General features: G+C 31.4%; 1 pseudogene; it reads left to right on the top strand.

Moving 5' to 3' along the window:
• Window positions 1-1,088: 1,088 nt before the first annotated feature.
• LOC119601713 lies at window positions 1,089-4,417 on the top strand (annotated as a pseudogene).
• The last annotated feature ends 1,583 nt before the right edge of the window (window positions 4,418-6,000 follow it).

The raw sequence follows: 6,000 nt of genomic DNA, 5'->3' as shown, positions 1-6,000 counted from the left end.
GTCTATAGTCTGGACTATAGTCTAGTCTATAGTCTGGACTATAGTCTAGTCTATAGTCTGGACTATAGTCTAGTCTATAGTCTGGACTATAGCTAGTCTATAGTCTGGACTATAGTCTAGTTTATAGTCTGGACTATAGTCTAGTCTATAGTCTGGACTATAGTCTAGTCTATAGTCTGGACTATAGACTAGACTATAGTCCAGACTATAGTCTAGTCTATAGTCTGGACTATAGTCTAGTCTAGTCTATAGTCTGGACTATAGTCTAGTCTAGTCTATAGTCTGGACTATAGTCTAGTCTAGTCTATAGTCTGGACTATAGTCTAGTCTAGTCTATAGTCTGGACTATAGTCTAGTCTATAGTCTGGACTATAGTCTAGTCTATAGTCTGGACTATAGTCTAGTCTATAGTCTGGACTATAGTCTAGTCTATAGTCTGGACTATAGTCTAGTCTATAGTCTGGACTATAGTCTAGTCTATAATCTGGACTAGTAGTCTAGTCTATAGTCTGGACTATAGTCTAGTCTACAGTCTGGACTATAGTCTAGTCTATAGTCTGGACTATAGTCTAGTCTACAGTCTGGACTATAGTCTAGTCTATAGTCTGGACTATAGTCGTGTCTATAGTCTGGACTATAGTCTTGTCTATAGTCTGGACTATAGTCTTGTCTATAGTTTAATCAATAATCTGGAGTAGGGTATAATCTATGGTCTGGACTACTGTAAAGCCTTTAGTCTAGACAATAATCAAGTCTATATGAGGTCTCATATGAGGCATGTACTAGACTATAGTCTAATCTATTAACTAGTTTATAGTCTGGACTAAAGGTTATTCTTTAATCTGGATTCTCGTCTAGTCTATGGTCGGGATTATTATAGTCTATAGTTTGGTCTACAGGTTAGTCTATAGTCTGGACTATATATAGGAAATACCCTAATACAAGCATTTATTTTTTCCAAAATCTATTGCTGACTAATTTTATTACTTCTTCCAATTGCTTGCTATTGATGCTGTTGGAGTCATTGTCATTGCCTGCTAAACTGCTGCTGCTTTTCAGTTAAACCCAAAAACTCACTTGCTCAAAAAATGAGTAAGTGTTAGTATATATGTAGATGTCTGGCCTGTTAATTGGATAAAATTTGTTGAATGCTTCCAATTCACTCACTATGTATTCAGTAAATTGAATTCAGTGGACTAAAAGAGTTGCTAAAAATTTTGTAAAATTTTTAGGAAATGTTTTATTTTTCTTCTTCTTTATAATTTTTACTTAAACTCTTCAGTGAAGTAAAGCATATAAATAAATATTTTGTAAACTGAATTAAGTGTGCAGAAAGGATTAAAATGGCGAGAGAACAGTTGTAAAGGGATATATGTATATAACAAACTACAACTTTGGTAATATATTATAGAAGTAGATTTAAATTTTAAAATCATTTTCAGAATTTTAAAATTAATAATGAGTAAGATTTTAGTTTTTATAATTAATAATTTTCACCACCTTGAAACGATACATCTATACGTTTTCCATAGTGTTAAAGAAGTTATTAGTACCTATGTCGAGAAAACCCTTACATGGGATTAGGTGGAGTTAAGATATTACAAACACTATTTTCAAAGAATGTTTTCACTCAAACAAGAGTTTTCATGAAAATCTTAAAATTGTTTTTCTTATGGGAATATTTCTTATTTCTTAAAAGGGAAAACTGATAGTATACGCACAATTGGGACGAACGACGATTTTTTCGGAACGAATATTCGTCGTCAGAAATAGAACACACTTTGGTATATGAAAGTGTACACAATCATTGCGTATGACGAAATTCGTCTTACGTAACGAACTATGCGATACGTTTATTTCTATTTCGTACACAGACGAACGACGAATTAATTGGGGAAAATTGTTTTAAAACCAATTCCGTTAGCCCGAATTTGCTGAAATTTGGCGGTTGTGAGTACAGCTAATGACAATACAATATTATGTTCGAATATTCGAAATTATAATCGAAAATTCGAAGTTATGCTCGAAAAATTTTTTATGCTCTTAAAATAATCTTTGGGTCATAAAAACTAAAAATAAAATTTTCGAAAATTCGAACTTAAGTTCGAAAAATTTTTAAAGCCATTAAAACTAGTTCTCGTGGCCCGAATTGTCTGAAATTTGGCAGTCTGGAGTACACTTGATGACACTACAATGCTATGTTGGAATATTTAAAATTAAGTTCGAAAATTCGAAGTAATGCTCGAAAAAATTTTAAAGCTGTTAAAATAATCTGAAAATTTGGGATATTCACAAAAATATAATTTTAGTTCTTTTCGAGGCCAATTTCTTACATTTTCTAATTTCGAAATAATGTTCGAATAAATTTTAAAGCTGTTAAAATTACCTCAAAATCTTCTTTTTTTTTACTTTTTCCAATTTCGAACAAACAAATTTTGAAACGAATTCGCAGTACGAATAATTTGATTGTGTTCCATTCGACGAATTTACGCAACGAATATTTGTCGACTAGTTCATCGTGCTATACGAAATTCGTCGTTCGTCCCAATTGTGCGTATACCATGATGTGTTGTCTCTTTCCTGTAGGTTGTCAATCTGTCACTAACACTTTTATAATATAGGGTCGATTTATTTTAGTCAATTGTTAAGAACATCCAGATGTACTCATTAATTTTAGGATGACATTAAAGTGAACACTTCTATATTCAGAAATATATGTTTATTTAAGGGAATTATTTTGTATTTCATTTAAGATAAGCTTCATTGCTGAAATTTTGAGTCAAATTGGGCCTAGTTACTAAAAAGACATGAAGTCCAAAACCTTTTTTCGATTTGTAATTTTATAAATTTTAGTCTATAGTCTCGACTATAGTCTAGTTTATAGACCGGACAAGTCTTTCGTATGGACTATAGTCTACTCTAGACTATAACATAGTCTATACTATAGGCTATAATATAGTCTATACTCTGGACTATAGTCTAGTATATAGTCTGGTATATACTCTAGTCTATAGTCTGGACTATAGTCTAGTATTTAGTCTGAACTATAGTCTAGTCTATAGTCTCAACTATAGTCTAGTCCAATGTCTGGAAGATTGTCTATAGTGTGTACTATAGCCTAGTCTATAGGCCAAACTATAAAATAGTCTATAGTCTGGACTATAGTTAAGTCCATTGTCTGAACATAATCAGAAAATTTTCTAAAGAAATATAAACATTATTGAAAATTTTCTAAAGAAATAGAATTTTATGGAAAATTCTCTAAAGAAATAGAAAATTAATGGAAAATTTTCTAAAGAAATTGAAATTTTATCGAAAATTCTCTAAAGAAATTGAAATTTTATCGAAAATTTTCTAAAGAAATAAAAAATGTATCAAATATCCTCTAGAGAAATAGAAAAATTATTGAAAATCTTCTAAAGAAATAGAAAATTTATAAAATATTTTCTAAAGAAATAGAAAGTTTCTTAAACACATACATATAAATATATTTCTTTTATCGAAAAAATTTTAAAAATTATAATATTTATCAAAAGTTTTCTATAGAAAAAGAAAATTTATAAAAAAAATTGTCTATAGAAACTAAAACTGTCTATAAAAATTGTCCATAGAAACTAAAAATTTATCAACAATTCTAATTAACATTTTTAAAAAGTACTCCTAATCACTTAAAGGGTTAATGCCGGCCGGCCGGCAAAAACAACAACAACAACAATAACACACAACAAAATGGGACACATTTTAAAAAAACTTCCATCAAAGGCAAACGCATTTACAAAATATTTCTCCAGCATAATGGAAGCAAAGCAATCCCATCCCTAGTAGCAGCTGCACCAGCTGATGAACGTAACATAGAAATAAAGGCACGCATTGGTTCCGATGAAGAATTTGAAAAACGTGTGACCATTGCAAAGAAACTAACCAACTCTAATGGAGAGTTAATAGTACAACGTGATGTTTTCTTTAATTCCCAAAGTGGACGTTTTAAAACTGCGCTATCTACAGCCTCCAGCGCGTTCTCAACTTGTCTACTATGATCGTCCCGATGTGGCCGGACCAAAATTGTCAAAATTCAATAAAACCGAACTTGATGAGCCGAAGGTAATGGAGAAGATTCTAACACAAAAGAAACGTTATTTGTTTATGTATGAGAGGACACGTATACACTTGGATAAGGTGGAGGATTTGGGTAATTTTATGGAATTTGAAGTATGTTTATTGCCGGAGCAGACAATAGAAGAGGGTCAGGCGGTGGCTGATAAGTTGATAAAGGAATTTGGCATTAAAACAGAAGATCTAATGACTGGAGCCTACTTTGATGAGTTGAAGAAGTGATGTTGAAGTTATAAATAAATGTAATTTTATAAACTAAGTTAATGATTAAAAGTAAACATTAAACATATTTGTTGTAAACAAAACGAAAAAAAACATGTTTTGTATTTGTTGTTGCGTTTTCATAGAGACTCCACAAAACATTTTCTAACATTTTACCGCCAAAAATATTAGGGTGACAGTCTTTAAGCATTTTAAATGGTACTTACTTATTATTATACAATTTAACAGCACACTCCATTTCCTTTTGCATTTGATTTAGTTACAGTTTTAGTTTAATATGTTATTTATCACTTAATTGTTTAATTACATTTAATTTTCTAAGATAAAGTTCATAGTTTTTCATTTTCACTAAATTTCTACTGTCTCTCACCAGTTGGAAAAATAAACTAACCAACAAGGATGGTAAATGCGAATTGTCTGCGGAATAATAATACAATCCAATTGGTACTTTTTTATTGATTCAAGTATTAAAATTGTATTTTTTTTTTCACCACCATTTGGTGAATTTCATATTAAACAGTGACATCTGATGGCTAATAAGGAAGAGAAGGTTACAAAGTAAAACGGAATAGTAAACAACTACATTTGTCATACCACATTCAACATCCTCGATAGTATAGTGGTCAGTATCCCCGCCTGTCACGCGGGGAGACCGGGGTTCAATTCCCCGTCGGGGGAGATGTCAAATTATTTTTTTATTTTTTAGACCATAACTAAGTCTATAGTCTAGTCTATCTATAGTTCTAGTCTATAGACTAGTCTATAGTCTAGTCTAGTCTATAGACTAGTCTATAGTCTAGGTCTATAGTCTAGTCTATAGTCTAGTCTATAGTCTAGTCTATAGTCTAGTCTATAGTCTAGTCTATAGTTTAGTCTATAGTCTAGTCTATAGTTTAGTCTATAGTCTAGTCTATAGTCTAGTTTTATAGTCTAGTCTATAGTCTAGTCTATAGTCTAGTCTATAGTCTAGTCTATAGTCTAGTCTATAGTCTAGTCTATAGTCTAGTCTATAGTCTAGTCTATAGTTTAGTCTATAGTCTAGTCTATAGTCTAGTCTATAGTCTAGTCTATAGTCTAGTCTATAGTCTAGTCTATAGTCTAGCCTATAGTAGTCTATAGTCTAGTCTATAGTCTAGTCTATAGTCTAGTCTATAGTCTAGTCTATAGTCTAGTCTAGTCTTAGTCATAGTCTAGTCTATTAGTCTAGTCTATAGTCTAGTCTATAGTCTAGTCTATAGTCTAGTCTATAGTCTAGTCTATAGTCTAGCCTTGTCTAGTCTATAGTCTAGTCTATAGTCTTAGTCTATAGTCTAGTCTATAGTCTAGTCTATAGTCTAGTCTATAGTCTAGTCAGACTATAGTCTATTCTATAAAGGGAACATATTCTAGTCTATAGTCTTGTCTATAGTCTATCTAGTTAGGTCTATAGTCTGAACTAAGTCTAGTCTATAGTCTGAACTATGTCCTACTCTATAGTCTGGACTATGGTCTAGTCTATAGTCTGGATTATTTGTGTGTCCAGCCTGTTTGTTCCAAATTTGAATAGATGGACGAGGTCTTGTTTAATTTGAACCTTATATATACTATTAATAGTTTTTAATTTAGCTATTTTTTCAACCATGAATAGCTGTTGCATTGAATAACTTTTATTTGTTAATAAACTTA

The sequence above is a fragment of the Lucilia sericata genome, unplaced genomic scaffold (genome assembly GCF_015586225.1).
Source record: "Lucilia sericata isolate MDLA Ls3-8-SP2 unplaced genomic scaffold, ASM1558622v1 Contig000186F_arrow, whole genome shotgun sequence".
Taxonomy (NCBI): Eukaryota; Metazoa; Arthropoda; class Insecta; order Diptera; family Calliphoridae; genus Lucilia; species Lucilia sericata.
Note: the sequence above shows the minus strand (reverse complement) of the source record. Positions and strands in the feature narration are given on the sequence as shown.